Genomic DNA, 16792 nt, shown 5'->3' on the forward strand with positions numbered 1-16792 from the left:
AACAAATAGTTTCTCATGAAACAGTAGTACACATATTGTTTTATGACATTGGTTAACAACCCCACAACATGTCAACCCTCTCCCTTCTCGACCTTTTATTTTGTTCTTCTCTTTTGCAATCAATGTTCTAACAGACGTGACAAAAATACCACAATATAATTATGTGATATATGACAATAATTTATATCTTTTAAATATATAATGTAATTGAGGTAGATATAATAAAAAGTGTCATTTTTGAGTGCAGACTATGTGCAGGGAATGGCTTATATAACCGTACTTATTGCCCTGAACAATTATGTAAAGTAAATTTTATTATCCACATGTAAAAAAAAATGAGGAAACTGAGGCTTAGTGAAGTTAAGTAACGTGCCTAGAGTCATTGAGCTGTAAGTTTGTAGGGTTAGAAATCTGAACCAAGCCTGTGATCCCAAAGACTGTCTCTTTGGTTAGTAGCTATTTACCAGTTCTCCTCACTACCATCTTAGATGACATGCAAAAACAACAACAAAAGTATATGCAAAATATTGATTTATTTTTATTTATCAAGTAGAAAAAAGAGAATTTTTTCTTAAAGTAAAAATTTTCTGAATATGCCAGTATATATTTATGTAGCTTGCATATATATACACACACACATATATATACATATGTAGATGTAGTATATATATGTGTGTGTGTATATATATATACATATACATACATATATATGCAAACTACATAAACCTACGTTTTTGACTTTGGGTATGTTGCTGGTGGTCTTTGGTAGGAGACCTTAGATGAAAATAAAATAAACTTAACTTTTAAAAGTTTAAAACAATGGATAATAGTACTAAGATAATATTTGGCGACCTTTTTCCGTTCCCACCTGGTTTTATTATCTTCTGAACCAAAGGAATATTTTACCAGTAGTATAAAGGAGACAGTTTTAGTAATCCATACTTGTCTTCTGAGTGAGATCAGATATTGTGCATTGCTACTGTGCTTGACATTAGTGCTGGTGTTCACTTCAGGCTAAACCTGAACTGTTATGCAGTTGAAACTATGTTCAGTAGGGTACGCTATATGACTTCCCTGTAGATGAGCATTATATATAGACTTCCCTCCATATGGATATATTTTAAATTCCACAGCAAATAGAAATCATGCCAAGGCGGGAAGGAAGGATACTGGTGAATAAAATTTCAGGCTTGCAAAGGCTACAATTTATTCACTCATTCATTCATATACACCTGTTTATTCAACGAATATTTATTGAACACCTACTAGATACTAGGCACTGCCACAGGAACTTAGCATACACTACTGAACAAAATAGACTAAAATCCCTACCTTGTGAAACATAGCTATGTCTTAAACATATCAAACTGCAATTTACCGTACTCCTAGACCAGGGTTTGGAAAACATTTCCTGTGAAGGATCAGATAATAAATGTTTTAGATTTTGTGGCCATACAGTCTCAGTTGTAACCACTTCTTGTTGTTAGGTGCCGTCTAGTTGGTGATGACTCCTAATGACCCTATGTGCAACAGAAGGAAACACTGTGCAATCCTGCGCCATCCTCACAATCGTTGCTATGTTCAAGTCCATTGTTGCAGCCACTGCGTCAACCCATCGCATTGAGGGCCTTCCTCTTTTCTGCTCACCCTCTCCTTTACCAAGCATGATGTCCTTCCCAGGGACTGGTCCCTCCTGATAACATGTCCAAAGTACATAAAAGGAAGTCTCGCCATCCTCGCTTCTAAGGAGCATTCTGGCTGGACTTCTTCCAAGACAGACTTGTTTGTTTTTCTGGCAGTCCATGGTATATTCAGTATTCTTTGCCAACACCATAATTCAAATACATCAATTCTTCTTCGGTCTTCTTCATTCATTGTCCAGCTTTCACATGCATATGAGGTGAAAATACCATGACTTGGGTCAGGCATACCTTAGTCCTCAAAGTGATAGCTTTCCTCTTTAACACCTTAAAGGGGTCTTTGGCAACAGATTTACCCAACGCAATGTGTCTTTTAATTCCTTGACTCTGCTTCCATGGGCGTTGATTGTGGATCCTAGTAAAATGAAATCTTTGACAACTTCAATATTTTCTCTGTTTATCATGATATTGCTTATTGGTTCAATTGTGAGGATTTTTGTTTTCTTCATGGTGAGGTATAATCCAAACTGAAGGCTATAGTCTTTGATCTTCATAATTAAGTGCTTCAGGTACTCTTCACTTTCAGCAAGCAAGGTTGCATCATCTGCATGTCCCAATCCTGATGCCCCGTTCTTCTTTGTATAGTCCAGCTTCTCAGATTATTTGCTCAGTGTACATGTTGAATAAGTATGGGGAAAGGATACAACACTGACCCACACCTTTCCTAATTTTAAACCACACAGTATCCCCTTGTTCTGATCCAGACAGTCAAATGCCTTTGCATAGTCAATAAAATACACAGGTAAACATCTTTCTGGTATTCTTTGCTTTCAGCCATGATCCATCTGACATCAGCAATAGTATCCCTCTTTCCACGTCCTCTTCCAAATCTGGCTTGAATTTCTGGCAGTTCCCTGTCGATGTACTGCTGCCATCATTTTTGAATTATTTTCAGCAAAATTTTACTTGTGTCTGATATTAATGATATTGTTTGATAATTTCTGCATTCTGTTGGATCATCTTTTTTTTTGGAATGGGCACAAATATGAACCTCTTGCAGTTGGTTGACCAGGTGGCTGTCTTCCAAATTTCTTGGCATGGATGAGTGAGAGCTTCCAGTGCTACATCTGTTTGTTGAAACATCTCAATTGATATTTTATCAATTCCCAGATCCTTGTTTTTCGCCAATGTCTTCAGTGCAGCTTGGACTTCCTCCTTCAATACCAGCAGTTCTTGATCATATACTACCTCCTGAAATGGTTGAACATTGACCAATTCTTTCTGGTACAGTGACTCTGTGATTTTTTTCCATTTTCTTTGAAGCTTCCTGCGTCATTCAATTTTTTGCCGATAGAATCCTTTAATACTGCAACATGAGGCTTGAATTTTTCTTCAGTGCTTTTAGCTTGAGAAACTTGCTGTTTTTGGTTTTCTAACTCCAGGTCTTTGAACATTTCATTATGATACTTTGTCTTCTTGAGCCTCCTTTTGAAATCTTCTGTTCAGCTCTTTTACTTCAGCATTCTTCTTTTTTGCTTTAGCTACTGTACATTCAAGAACAAGTGTCAGAGTCTCTTCTTATATCCATTTTGGTCTTTTCTTTCTTTCCTGTCTTTTTAATGACCATTTGCTTTCTTCATGTATGATGTCCTTGATGTCATCCCGCAACTCATCTGGTCTTCGGTCATTGGTGTTAATGCATCAAATCTATTCTTGAGATGGTCTGTAAATTCAGATAGCATATACTCAACGTTGTACTTTTACTCTCTTGGACTTGTTTAATTTTCCTCAGCTTGAGCTTGAACTTACATATGAGCAATTGATGATCTGTTCTGCAGTCAGCCCAGCCCCTGGCCTTGTTCTGACTGATGATATTGAGCTTTTTTATCGTCTCTTTCCACAGATGTAGTCTATTTGATTCCTGTGTATTCCATCCAGTGAAGTCCATGTATATAATCTCCATTTATGTTGTTGAAAAAGGGTATTTGCAATGAGTAAGTTGTTGGTCTTGCAAAATTCTACAACACAATCTCTGGTACCATTTCTATCACCAAGGCCATGTTTTCCAACTACTGGTCCTTCTTCTTTGTTTCCAGCGTTCATATTCCAATCACCAGTAATTATCAATGCATCTTGATTGCATGTTTGATCAATTTCAGACTGCAGAAGTTGGTTAAAAATCTTCAATTTCTTTATCTTTGGCATCAGTGGTTGGTGGGTAAATTTGAATAATAGCAGTATTAACTGGTCTTCCATGTAGGCATAATGGATATTATCCTACCACTGACACCTTTGTACTTCAGGATAGATCTTGAAATGTTCTTTTTGATGATGAATGCTGTGCCATTCCTCTTCAACTTGTCATTCCCAGCATAGTAGACCATATGATTGTCTGATTCAAAATGACCAATACCAGTACATTTCAGTTCATTAATGGCTAGGATTTTGATCTTTATGTGTTCCATTTCACTTTTGATGACTTCCAATTTTCCTAGATTCATACTTCATACATTCCACATGCTAATTACTAGTGATGTTTGCAGCTGTTTCTTCTCATTTTGAGTCATGCCACATCAGCAAGTAAAGGTCCCAAAAGCTTTACTCCATCCACGTTATTATGGTTGACTCTACTTTGAGGAGGCAGCTCTTTCCAGTCGTATTTTGAGTGCCTTCCAACCTGAGGAGCTCATCTTCCAGCATTATACCGAAAATGTTCCACTACTATTCATAAGGTTTTCACTGGCCAATTTTTTTCAGAAGTAGCTTTCCAGGTCCTTCTTCCTAGTCTACTTAGTCTGGAGGCTCCAATGAAACCTATCCACCGTGGGTGACCCTGATGGTATTTGTAATACCAATGGCATAGCTCCCAGTATCACAGCAACCACAGTGTGATAAACTGACAGATGCATGATAGTAACCACTTAATTCTGCAGTTGTACTGTGAAGTATACAGTGAAACCTGTGAGAGCTGGAACTTGACAGGACATACTTGTTCTTCCATGTCTTGAAAGTTTTCAGCCTTTGACAGGGTGTGGTCACCAGTTTTCTATTGTTCTCTGTTTAGCGGGAAGTATTTGAGTTTTGCTTCTCTGACAGGTTTATGCCTTACACAGGTTCTTGCTTTAGCAGGTTTTACTGTACAAACAAATGGTCATGGCTGTGTTCCAATAAAACCTTATTTACAAAAATAGGCAGTGGACCTAAACTATATGCAGGTAGTCCCCGACTTACGATGGGTTCCGTTCCAATGACTCCATCATAAGTCAGTTCTGACATAAGTCAAATATCTTATTTATTTATTTTTTAGTTTTCATTATAATTGCCTTTCATTATCAGTATCTTTATAAATCTGATCTTTATTTGTCACTGGGTTTTGGAAACATTATATATAAACTTTCAGATATGATGAGATCAGCAAATTATGTGCTATAACATTGTAGTGCATGTTACTAATGATAAAATGTAAAATACAAACAAACCAGATGGTCATAAGTGCAGTTCCTCATAACTAGAATACGTCGTAAGTTGGGAACTACTTGTATGACTCTGATAACTTTGACAGAGCAGGCACACAAATTCACATAACATGAGAAAGTACTTTAGGAGTTAATACAGTAAACTCTTCTATTTTGAAGAGGAATTAAATGAGATCCTGAGAGTTGAATGATAAACTCAAGGCAACAAAGTAAACTAGTGGCAGAACCAGGACTAAAACCTGTAAACTCCTGACTTCTGATATAGTTCTTTCTGCTTCTCTGTATTACCTCTTCTGTGCTGGAAGTCAGAGGACCTATTATAATATTGTTGCAATGTATTTAAAAGACATTTTTTTTTTCTTTTTGGTTTCCTGTAATCTAGAATCTGCTAGTGTTAAAAACTCACACATGCAGCATTACCACTATCACCTCCATCACCATCACCAATGTCACTATCACGTCATCACTACTAACACCCTATCACCATTATAACACCCAACGCTATCACCATCACCAACATCATTACACCAACATCACTTCCTTCACCACCATCGCCACCACCACAATCACAACTACCAGGAACAACCAAAGACCATCAGGAGTATATCCATAGCCCAAAAGTTTGGTTTAATCGTTAGGTGCAGCAGGGCCTGAGAATCCACCCAAATGGAGTCTTAAGACCACCTAGTAAAAGCATGTTGGGAGGAGCTTCTCATAGGATTTGGGTTTATGCTGATAATTCCAAGGATGAATTATGAAGCAGACTCGTTCTAGATTATTATACAAAAACAGAGACAGTTTGATGATCGGATTTCTTAATCTTTTTTATCTAGGAGGTGGGAGGATTAAATGCAACTAGAGTTGCGTTTGGAGCCCTGGTGATGCAGTGGTTAAGTGCTGGGCTGCTAACCAGAAGGTTGGTGGTTCGAACCCACCAACTGTTCTGGCGTAGAAAGATGTGGCTGTCTGCTGCCGTGAAGATTTAAACCAAACCAAACAAAAACAAAAACCAAGCCCACTGCCATTGAGTCCATTCCGACTCTTAGTGACCCGGTAAGACAGAATACAACTGCCCCATAGGGTTTCTGAGGCTGTAATCTTTACAGAAGCAGACTGCCACGTCTTTCTCCTGTGGAATGGCTGGTGGGTTTGAACCACCAACATCTCACTTAGCAGCTGAGTGGTTTAACCACTGCTCCAGCCTTGGAAATCCAGTGGAGCAGTTCTACTCTATGAGTCAGAATCTGCTCGATGGCGATTGGTTTGGTCTGGTCTAGAGTTACACTGCTAAAGAAGCAGCAGTCACTCAAGTTAGACAGAAGAGGGGCAAGCTAGTCATTTTTGTGGTTGTGAGTAGGCTTGTCTCTGTCTTACTCCAAGTGTCTGTTTTTCACTTTCTTGCTTTTTTCTTATTTCAGTAGCAATGCAAGTCCACTGTTGAAAAACTGTAAAATTCAGATAGGAAAAAGAATATCAACATGAACTATCCAGAGAAAGCCATAATTAACATAATTAACAACTTAGTGTGTAGGTAATTGCAAAATAAAATAATATTATTCTTAAATTCTATTTTCTCCTGGATGCTCTGAAACTAGGGAGCAACTCTATAATTAATCTGATTCTTGCTTCCTACTGAACATGGGTGAGCTTGGGCAATATACAACAACTGTCTTAAAACTGAGTCTAATATGTGTACTTTTTATATAGTATCTCTTTTTTTTCAACTCAGTACATGTCAATAAACATTGTTAGACTTTTATACTAACAGCTGTAGGTAATTTGTAAAATTGGAATACTCTCATAAAAGTTTGTACTTTAAAGAGATAATATCATTTGGCATTTATCTATGCTCAGAAGTGAAATATATGCACTAATATTACACTTAGATTGTTTTCTCAATACTTCTTTTGCTGTTTGAATCATAGTTGATTTCTTTCACTTGAAACTTATTTAAGCTCTAATGACCTGTTTTTTAAACAAATCATGATAATGACTATAATTTGTATTCTTTAGAGGTAGTTTAATTTTTACAGTAGCATTGAATCATTCTTCAAAAATTTGAATTAAAAATAAGATATAAAAAGCCCTCAGCATATGAAGTATTACTCCTTTGATATACTCTCATTGTGCCTACATTTTTCTAAAGTAATTTTCTATATTGCATATTCATCAATTATAATAGAGATGAATTTTAATATGTCCAGAAAACCATAATCATACATAACATGTATAAGTCTTATTCTTTCTTTTCCATTATTATGATTTTTAAATTGCTGCTTTGTAACTTGAAATGACAACCCACATTATCATTGGCCATCTTGACTTTTATATATGCTAATAAATTAATTGAGTCATTTTGTTGCTTTTATGTAATTTTACAAGGTTGGTATGTATACAGTGCTACAAGTTCAAAGATCTTCATCTAAATCATTACTGAGACAATAATGAATGCATTTATTATTTAGTTTTGCTATTCGTATTTCATAAAGGAAGTTAGTTTGAGGTAACTTAGGTACTTTGCTATCTCTTTAGTTATTCATTTTGACTTAACAAATGCTTATTGAACATCTCTGCACAAGGCACTGTGTGGGAGCAAAGATCCATACCCCCCATGCTTTCTTTCTTTTCTTTTTCTGCAAGGGTAGAAGGAGTTACATTAATCTCTCCCTCTCTTTTTCCCTACACATACACACAAACATACACATATCCCAGAAAATTTTACTGTACAAAAGCAAATATATATATTCAGATATTTAAGTTTTTTTAGATTTATTTAATTTTAATTTTACAGTAAACTTTTTTTTTAATATATAATTCTATGAGTTTTGCTAATGCATAGAGTCTTGTGCCCACCATCACAATCAAGATACTAAAGTGTGTCATCACACACACACAAAAATTCTTTTTTGCTGACAGTCAACTTCTCTTCCACCCTAAAACCCAGATAGTCACTGATCTGTTTACTACCCGATAGTTGTTATCTTTTCCAGAATGCCATATGAATGGAATCAGTGTACAGTTTTTGGGTCTGGCTTCTTTCACTTAGTGTAATGTATTTGAGATTGACTCATGTTCTTGCACATACCAGTAGTTTGTTCCTTTTTATTGCCGCGTAGCCCTTGTGGCACAGTGGTTAAGAGCTCGGCTGCTAACCAAAAGATTGGCAGTTTGAACCCACCAGTGGCTCCATGGAAGAAAAGACCTGGAGATCTCCCTGCTCCTGTAAAGATCACAGCCTAGGAAACCCTATGGGACAGTTCTGTTTTGTCTTATACGGTCACTATGAGCCAGAATCAACTCGATGGCAGTGGATTTTGGTTTTTTAGTATTCCATTGAATTGATATACTACACATTTTACCAGTTAAGGGATATTTTGGTTGTTTTGAATTTTTAGTAACTGTGAATAAAACTGCCATAAACATTAGGTTATACCTGTTTTGTGAACATAAGTTTTCATTTCTCTTGGATAAATATCTATGAGTGAGATTCCTGGGTTGCATGGTAAGCGTATGTTTAACTTTATAAGAAACTGCCAAACTGTTTTCCAAAGTGGCCGTAGCATTTTTCATTCTTACCAGCAATTTATGGGAATTCAAGTTGGTCTATATCCTTGCCAGCACTTTGAATTCGTAGTTCTTTTGATTTTAGCCATTCAGACAGGTATGTAGTAGTGTCACACTGTGATTTAAAATTTTATTTCTCTAATCACTAATGATGTTGAACGTCTTTTCATGTGCTTATTTACCATTTGTCTATTCAAATCTTGCCTATTCTTAATATGAGTAATTTGTTTTCTTAATGTTTTATTTTGAGAATTCTTTATACATTCTACATACAAGTCCTTTGTCAGATATGTGATTTGCAAATAAATTCTTTCAGTATAACTTGTTTTCTCATTCTCTTAGCAATGCCTTTCACAGTGTAAAATTTTAAATTTCGATGAGGCCTAAATTAACTTTTTTTTTTTTTGGATTATGCTTTTGGTGTCATATCTAAGAACTCTTTGCTTAATCCAAGGTCTCAAAGATTTATTCATGTATTTTCTTATAGATGTGTTTTAGGATGGCTTAACATCAAGTCAACCTTTCTGGTCCTGTTAGGCCCTTGAACACTAAATCTAATATCTAGATTTCTGTCTTGATTCTGAGACCATGCCTGCAAGTGAAAGTCTTTCATAAAGTTCTGTAGACATCCCAGCTGTGAGATCTTTGATAATTTGCCTGTCTCAGTTTCCTTATGTATCAAATCATTTGACCACAAAATGGTATGCAAACATATTATGATACAACCATGTTCCCCAATCCCTGAGTTCATGTAACTTTGTTCTTTCTAGCAGAGTAGAACAAAGCACAGCACTTAAGAGTTCTGGAGCTCAATAAGTTGGCCTTTGGTTAAATCTGGCTCTGACACTTGGAGAGAATTTGGAAAGATTACACAATCCAATTAGCAGTTTTCTCACCTGCTAATTAAGGTTACTATCTCATGAATGAGGTTATTCTCATAAAGTGTTAAGTACAGGCCTGACCTTCCACAGTCTTTGTTGGTGGTGGTAGTTGGTAGTGGTTGCTATTTTTATTGGAACTGTGACTTTGTCTTCCTACTTCACTTTAGGCATTAAAATCATGTTGCTACCCCAGGGTCTGGGGTCCTCTCCTGTTGCCAGTCTTGCCTTTTGTTGACCACTGTCTCAGATACTTGGTTACTATGCACCCTCTGTCTTCAGGGACATCACTTTACCGATTACTTCTCTGATGCCAAGCATCACTAGTCCTGTCACAGACATCATATTCTACAGATACTAAACTCTACCTGCCCAATCTGTTCTTCCTACCACACGCTTTGCCCTGATGTCCCCTCCAAGTTAATACTCATATCTAATATCCAGACCCCAGCTCCTTCACAGGATTTGCTGAACTTCACAATCCAGTTTTGAAACTCTATGCAGTAGAACTGTATTGCCTCTTTTCAAAGCTTTTTTTCTTAGTAGTCAATTTTTTTAAACGTCTTAATTAAAAAAGAAAGAAAAAGATTGTATTATAAATTCATCATTGGTTTCTACTTGCCCAGAATAGCAAGTCTTTTACTTAAGTCTAGGAAGTTCTTATCAGACCACATATGTAAACTTCAGCCCCTCCTGATTTAAATGGCTGCCATGAAGAAAGTTATGTTGCTTAACATAGGATATCTTCAACTTCCATTTTTAGTTGAAGAGGTTTGAGGAAATCTGGGGTGAGAACAATTTGAACATAATGGGCAATAAAAAGTTTAAAATACCAGAATTGTGGGTGTGTGAAGGCAAAGTCTGACTATTTTAGCTATAAAACCAAGTACTGAACTGTATAGAGGTATACTGTCTCAGGTCACATAGATTTCTTTTGTGAAAGGTCTTTTATTTGTTTGGGAGTTGGAGATACTGCTTACATTGCTCTGTAGTGTTTTGAATGCCACCATTTTCTTCCTTTGTAAAGGCAGGGGTTTTCTGCGTGTTTTGAAGTCTGTATTCATCTTCTTTCCTCTTTTCTCACTCTCAAAACTGAACTAAGGATGTGAGAGATGTACTGCCTTCTATTGCCTCTCCACCTGAGAGCTGTGATTTTTCAGAGGAAGAAATAGAAGTGGCCTTTGATTACTGTGAAAGGGCAATTGTGACATCTGCCTGGAAAGTCAAGTACAGAGAGAGATCAAATAGCCTGGTTTGAAGTCCATTATATATATTCACAGCACACGTGGGAAAAATGTAAAACCAAAGAAAACCTACCTGTGTAGAAGTAAACTAAAATCCAAATAATAATGGAGCTAGGGAGAAATAACTACAGAAACTCAAGGAAAAAATTATATGCCCTAAATTGTTGGAATTATGGTGTTGGTGAAGAACATTGAATATACCATGGCCTGCCAAAAGAATGAACAAGTCTGTCTTAGAAGAAATATAGCCAGAGTGCTCCTTAGAAGTAAGGATGGCAAGACTTTGTTTCATGCACTTTGGACATGTTATCAGGAGGGATCAGTCCCTGGAGAAGGACATCATGCTTGGTAAAATAGAGGGTCAGCGTAAAAGAGGAAGACCCTCAACAAGATGGACTGACCCAGTGGCTGCAACAATGGGCTCAAACATAACAATGGTTGTGAAGATGGTGCAGGACCAAGCAGTGTTTCATTCTGTTGTACATAGGGTCACTATGCGTTGGAACTGATTCGATGGCACCTAAGAGCAACAACAACAAATTGTTGGAAGAAAGACTAATCATTTACCATTCAGTGTATTGATATATTAAAAAACACCAGCTAGAATCTACTCCTTTAGGCTCTTGGACTACCATGCAGTTAGCTCATGCCTGCATTCCATGGAAAGGCTCTTTTAGAACCATATGTTGCCTCATGGTTAAAGGCAGAGTCAAGGTATGTGCTAGCCTCCTCAATGGGCCAGTGCTGATGATGTGCCAGGAAATCATATTATCCTTCCAACTGCTTGATAAACACATTCATTCAGTGAGCTTTTAACCCTGGGAAAGGTTAAAGGAGAAATTTTTAAACGAAATTGTATGCAACACATTTAAGTCTTTGGTTATCCCAACATGGCCTGTTTGTCCTTCTGTTTGTTGTCCTGAGGATTTTTATCACTATTCAGTATCTTGTGTTCTCTTTTACTTTGGGCTGCTTTTGTGATTATGTGGCTTGAGCTATGATTTTTATGATTCATGTCATTTTGGTGTTAACCAAATCTCCATGCTGGGGAGATAATATCCTGGTATCTAGATGAGCAGAACGTTTAACTCTATGTTGGGTATATTCCCATTGCTAATCCAGGAGTCTATGTTACAAGATACCAAGAGCCCTGAAGGAGGTAATACATAGAACGAGACCCCCGCCACCACTGGCTAAACATCTTAATAATGAGGTGAAGGCCCCAGATGCTGTCTCCTGTTGCTCATGATAATATCTCTGTGCCTTAGGATGGGTCATTAGTTGTGAAGGATGTAGGAAATATTTAACAGTATGGAGGATGAGTTTATATTATATATATATATATATATAAAATTTTCTTTTAACCTTTCCTGAGTGGTTATTGTGTGCCAGGTACTGTCAAAGTGTTTCATACACATGACTCATTTCATCTTAAGAACCCCATGAGATTAATACCATCTCCATTTTACAGATAAATGACTTGAGATGTTGTATTATTTAGCTTAGAAGACCAAAAAGGATCATTAAAATCTCCCAAGGTTTTACAAGTCACGCTGGTTCTACTCTCCCTACTTTACCTTAGGGCTCCGACAGACCATGTCTATTGAGATGGGTCTCAGTAGTAATAACATCCTGCTCTTATTTGTCCCTTCCCTGGATCTGTTAAGGTGGAAGAACTCTTAGCTATGCTGCTTAGTAAACATGTGCTGATAAAGCGCAGACCGAGGCAGAAAATGTTAAAAGCAGAAAGTATCAAAGTAATCCTTGTATTATTGGAGCAAGAATGTCCCACTTGTTCTTGCCCGATTATCAAAAAACAAACAAAAAACTCTGTGCCGAAATGCATTAGAACTGGTTATGCCTTATTTTTCCATCTCTCCCACCTTCCCTGCCCACATGCCGTTCCACTGTTGACTACCATACTGTTTCACCTCCTGACTCCCGGCTATTCTTAGGATCTACTCTTATCTCTGATACTAGGAGTGATTACTGACTCCTCTGGCCCTCAACTTGGCTTTGACACTGTAGAGTTCTGCCTCAACCAAGCAATAGCTTTGGCTCCTTGCCATGTTCTTTGCTAATCCTGCTAAAGATCATGAGGCTTTGGGATTTGAGTGTAACCTGGCATCTAGCCATGTGCTTTTCATACTAGCCTGGCAGTGAAGGTTATGTTATACGGTCGTGCTAAGGAGCAATCAATTTTTCACCAAACTTTGTCCATTACTATGCAACTGGCGTCAGTGTTGTGAGCTCTATAGATGAAATGACTTCCTTTGGAAGGGAAAATGGTACTGTGAGGATAAGGATGGTGGTTGACATGTGAGATCATAGCTGCTATTCTGGGTGGCTACAGCCATATCCCTAATACATTCTTTGAAGTCCTCAGCATGGCTTCATGGAGATTTCAAATGACTTCTCTAGTTTCGTGCCTATTTAGAAATATATATTTAATAAGGGAAAGAGAGAAGAAAAATGACCTTTCTATCACACAGATGCAGACCAGATGAGACTATTAATTAACTGATTTTAGGTCTCTGTCAGCCCTGGTGGTGCAGTGGTTAAAGTGCTGCACTGCTAACCAAAAGGTTGGCAGTTCGAAACCACCAGCGACTCTGTGGAAGAAAGATGTGGCAGTTTGGTTCTGTAGAGATTTGTAGCCTCGGAAACCCTATGGGGTCGTTATGAGTCGGGATCGACTCAATGGCAGTGATTTTGGGTGGTCACTTACCAAATGTGTGACCTTGGGCAAATTAATTTACCTTTCTGTGCTCAGTTTTGTGAAGTATGCAAAATATCTTGAAAAAAAATGCACATAGCTACTGCTTGATAAATGTCAGCCTTTATTGAGCCAGGCAGAGAGATGGGATGTTCCAGCAATGAGTAGACATATGGCATAGCGGAAGATCTCAGGAAGGAGAACAAATGGATTTTGGTTTAAATACTGGCTCAACTTCTTGGTAGCTATGCGTCCTTGTTAAGTCACTTCATCTGATCTCAGTTTCATTATTTGTAAAATTGGAATGATAATATAAGTGTTGTGTCATTTTTGGTAAGCAATGGAAACCAAGGTATGTGAAGCACTTGGTACATGTTCAGTAACTATTACTTGTTGTAAGTATTGCTGTTAATATTAATAGCCTCTCCAGGGAAGTTCATACATTGTCTTAAGAGCACTGGAAAACCACTGAAAGTTTTTGAGAAAAAGCATGACATAATCAGATTTGTGACTTTATGACTACTCTGACTTCAGTTTGTGAATAAATTGGGAGGGGAGACTTGGGCAAGATGGGAGGCTTTAACTTTAGCACAGGAAGTCTTGGATAGAAGAACGGTGGTGTAGATGGGGAAAAGTAGACTGATTGGAGAGGTTTTTTTAGGGATGGAATTATAGGATTGTATATTAGGAAAATACAATCCTATAATTCCTATCTTACAATTATTATACAATCCTATATTCCTATAATTCCATCTCTAAAAAACCTCTCTAGTCAGTCTGCTTTTCCCCATCTACACCACCATTCTTCTAGCCAAGACTTCCTGTATTAAAGTTAAAGCCTCCCATCTTGCCCAAGTCTCTCCTCCCAATTTATTCACAAACTGAAGTCAGAGTAGTCATAAAGTCACAAATCTGATTATGTCATGCTTTTTCTCAAAAACTTTCAGTGGTTTTCCAATGCTCTTAAGACAATGTATAAACTTCCCTGGAGAGGCTATTAATATTAACAGCAATACTTACAACAAGTAATAGTTACTGAACATGTACCAAGTGCTTCACATACCTTGGTTTCCATTGCTTACCAAAAATGACACAACACTTATATTATCATTCCAATTTTACAAATAATGAAACTGAGATCAGATTGTATTTTCCTAATGAAAACCCTGGTGGCATAGTGGTTAAGAGCTATGGCTGCTAACTGAAAGTTTGGCAGTTTGAATCCACCAGGTGCTCCTTGGAAACCCTATGGGGCAGTTCTACTCTGTCCTATAGGGTTGCTATGCGTTGGAATGGACTTGACACACCGGGTTTGGTTTTTTTGGTTTTATTTTCCTAATTGGAGAACATTTAGATATTATGGGGAAAGAGCTAGTATGGAGTAATTAGAAGTTACAGGGTGAGTATCACTGAGTGTAGAGTGGAACTTATGTAGTGCAGAGTGAGCAGGGAACCAGGTACCCTGCCTTCAACCATCTGTAGAGGGGTGTCCTCAACAGGACACAGTTGGGCCCAGAGTGAGGCAATACTCTAGGAGAGGACCTCTATTCTCCTTTTTAACGGATGGAAAAATCAGTGGATATACAGTCTAGACTTTGGTACAAACTACTCAGGCGAGTCACAGACAGATATCTTCCAGTTGGCTGTCGTCTATCACAGGTGTTAAATTTCTGGTCTGATAGAATTTGTACACCTTGTGGGAAGTTGAAAACAATAGAAACCACTCCCACTGGAGAATGGGGAGCCACCAATCTCAGTTAGCTCCTTGTCGGGCAATGTAGAAGGATCCTAAGACATCATTCAGCAGAAACTCCTGTTCATTCCACCAAAATAATACATGAAAAACAGAATAATGGAGTGAGACAACAGGACAAGATGGCTCCAGAGACTAGGCAGAGGGGTTATTCACAGATGTAAACTTCTTCACTTATAGGAAGAGGAAAGGAGCATGAATGCGGGTAGTATATTCAGAAGCAGGCAAGTTTGTGCATTTGGTTGAAGAACTGAGGTTATTCTATACTGAAGACTGTATTTTCTTTATGAACAGCAGGTCAGGGCATTTGCTGAGAGGGAAGTAAGAAGCATCAGGTTTAGAGATTTGAAAAACATGGAGAAGTTTAAAAATAGTCACTGTGGAGAATAGGAGGGGTATTTGTTTAGAGAATAATTGTAGGACTGCCGGACAGTTAAAGTTTGAGGTCATGAATTTTTAATGGTGTCAATCTAAATAGTTGTGTGATTGTCTCTAGCAGTGATGGATCAGCAGTCTAGGTAGACATAAGGAGAAGGCAGACTTTGGGATGACCCAGGCTTGGAATTTTATCATACAGGTGTGATAGATGGAAAATAGGACAAGGAAGTTCATTTTGGCAAAAGAGTGACTAGATAATATGATACAGGAAGTTGGCTGGATAAGGAAGGAACTGAGGAAGGGGTAAAAAAGTCAAGAAAATGGGGATGAGATCAAGGACCAAAAGGCCCCTAAAAAATGGAAAAATAGGTATGATGAGGGAAACTTAGCAAGCACTCTAGAAGGATAAACATTGTGATCAGAGAATAGGGTGGCCATACTTATTATTTTGGAGATAGAACAGTTGTGGTGATAGAAGCGTTTAGAGCGTGGCCAAAGGGTTTGAAGTTTGAAATAATGGAAAATGGAAATGAGGCAGTGAAAGAGCCGAGTCTAGAAATGATTCAGATTCATACATGCAGATAGTTTTACCACCTAGAGGAATGAGTTAAAAAGAAACCAGAAGCTGAGGGAAGTGGGAGTGTGTTCCCAATGACAAGAGTAGTCTAATGAAGAAAGAAAAAGCTCTTGAAGACGGAGACGGTGTCTGGTGAGGCCAGTGCAGTGTGAAAGGTCAGTCCACATACCGTCCATTGCTTAGTTTACCTGTGCTTGAGACTCTGCCCACCCCCACCACCCCTCAGGAACCCCTAACCCCCCATGGACAGCATTTCACATGAATGTGAAGGACATACATTAACTTTTCACCTCTCACCCTTGCCCACTCCCCATCCTAGAACGAAAAGTAGAGGACTTAGGAAGGAGATAGTGGGGTAAAGAGATAGCCTTGCTCTTGATCAAGGTGGGACTATATAGAATTAGTTATAATCTGCTTCTCATTTGTGAAGAACAGACATTTACAACATCCCTGCAATCAGATTTTTTTTTTTTTTTTTTAATATAGTGTCCTTCCTTATCCTTTGGGGTGGATTTTACTTTAAAGTCTATTTTGTCAGAGATTAATATTTCCACTCCTGCTCTTTT

Source organism: Trichechus manatus, unplaced genomic scaffold (genome assembly GCF_000243295.1).
Source record: "Trichechus manatus latirostris isolate Lorelei unplaced genomic scaffold, TriManLat1.0 scaffold00132, whole genome shotgun sequence".
Lineage (NCBI taxonomy): Eukaryota > Metazoa > Chordata > Mammalia > Sirenia > Trichechidae > Trichechus > Trichechus manatus.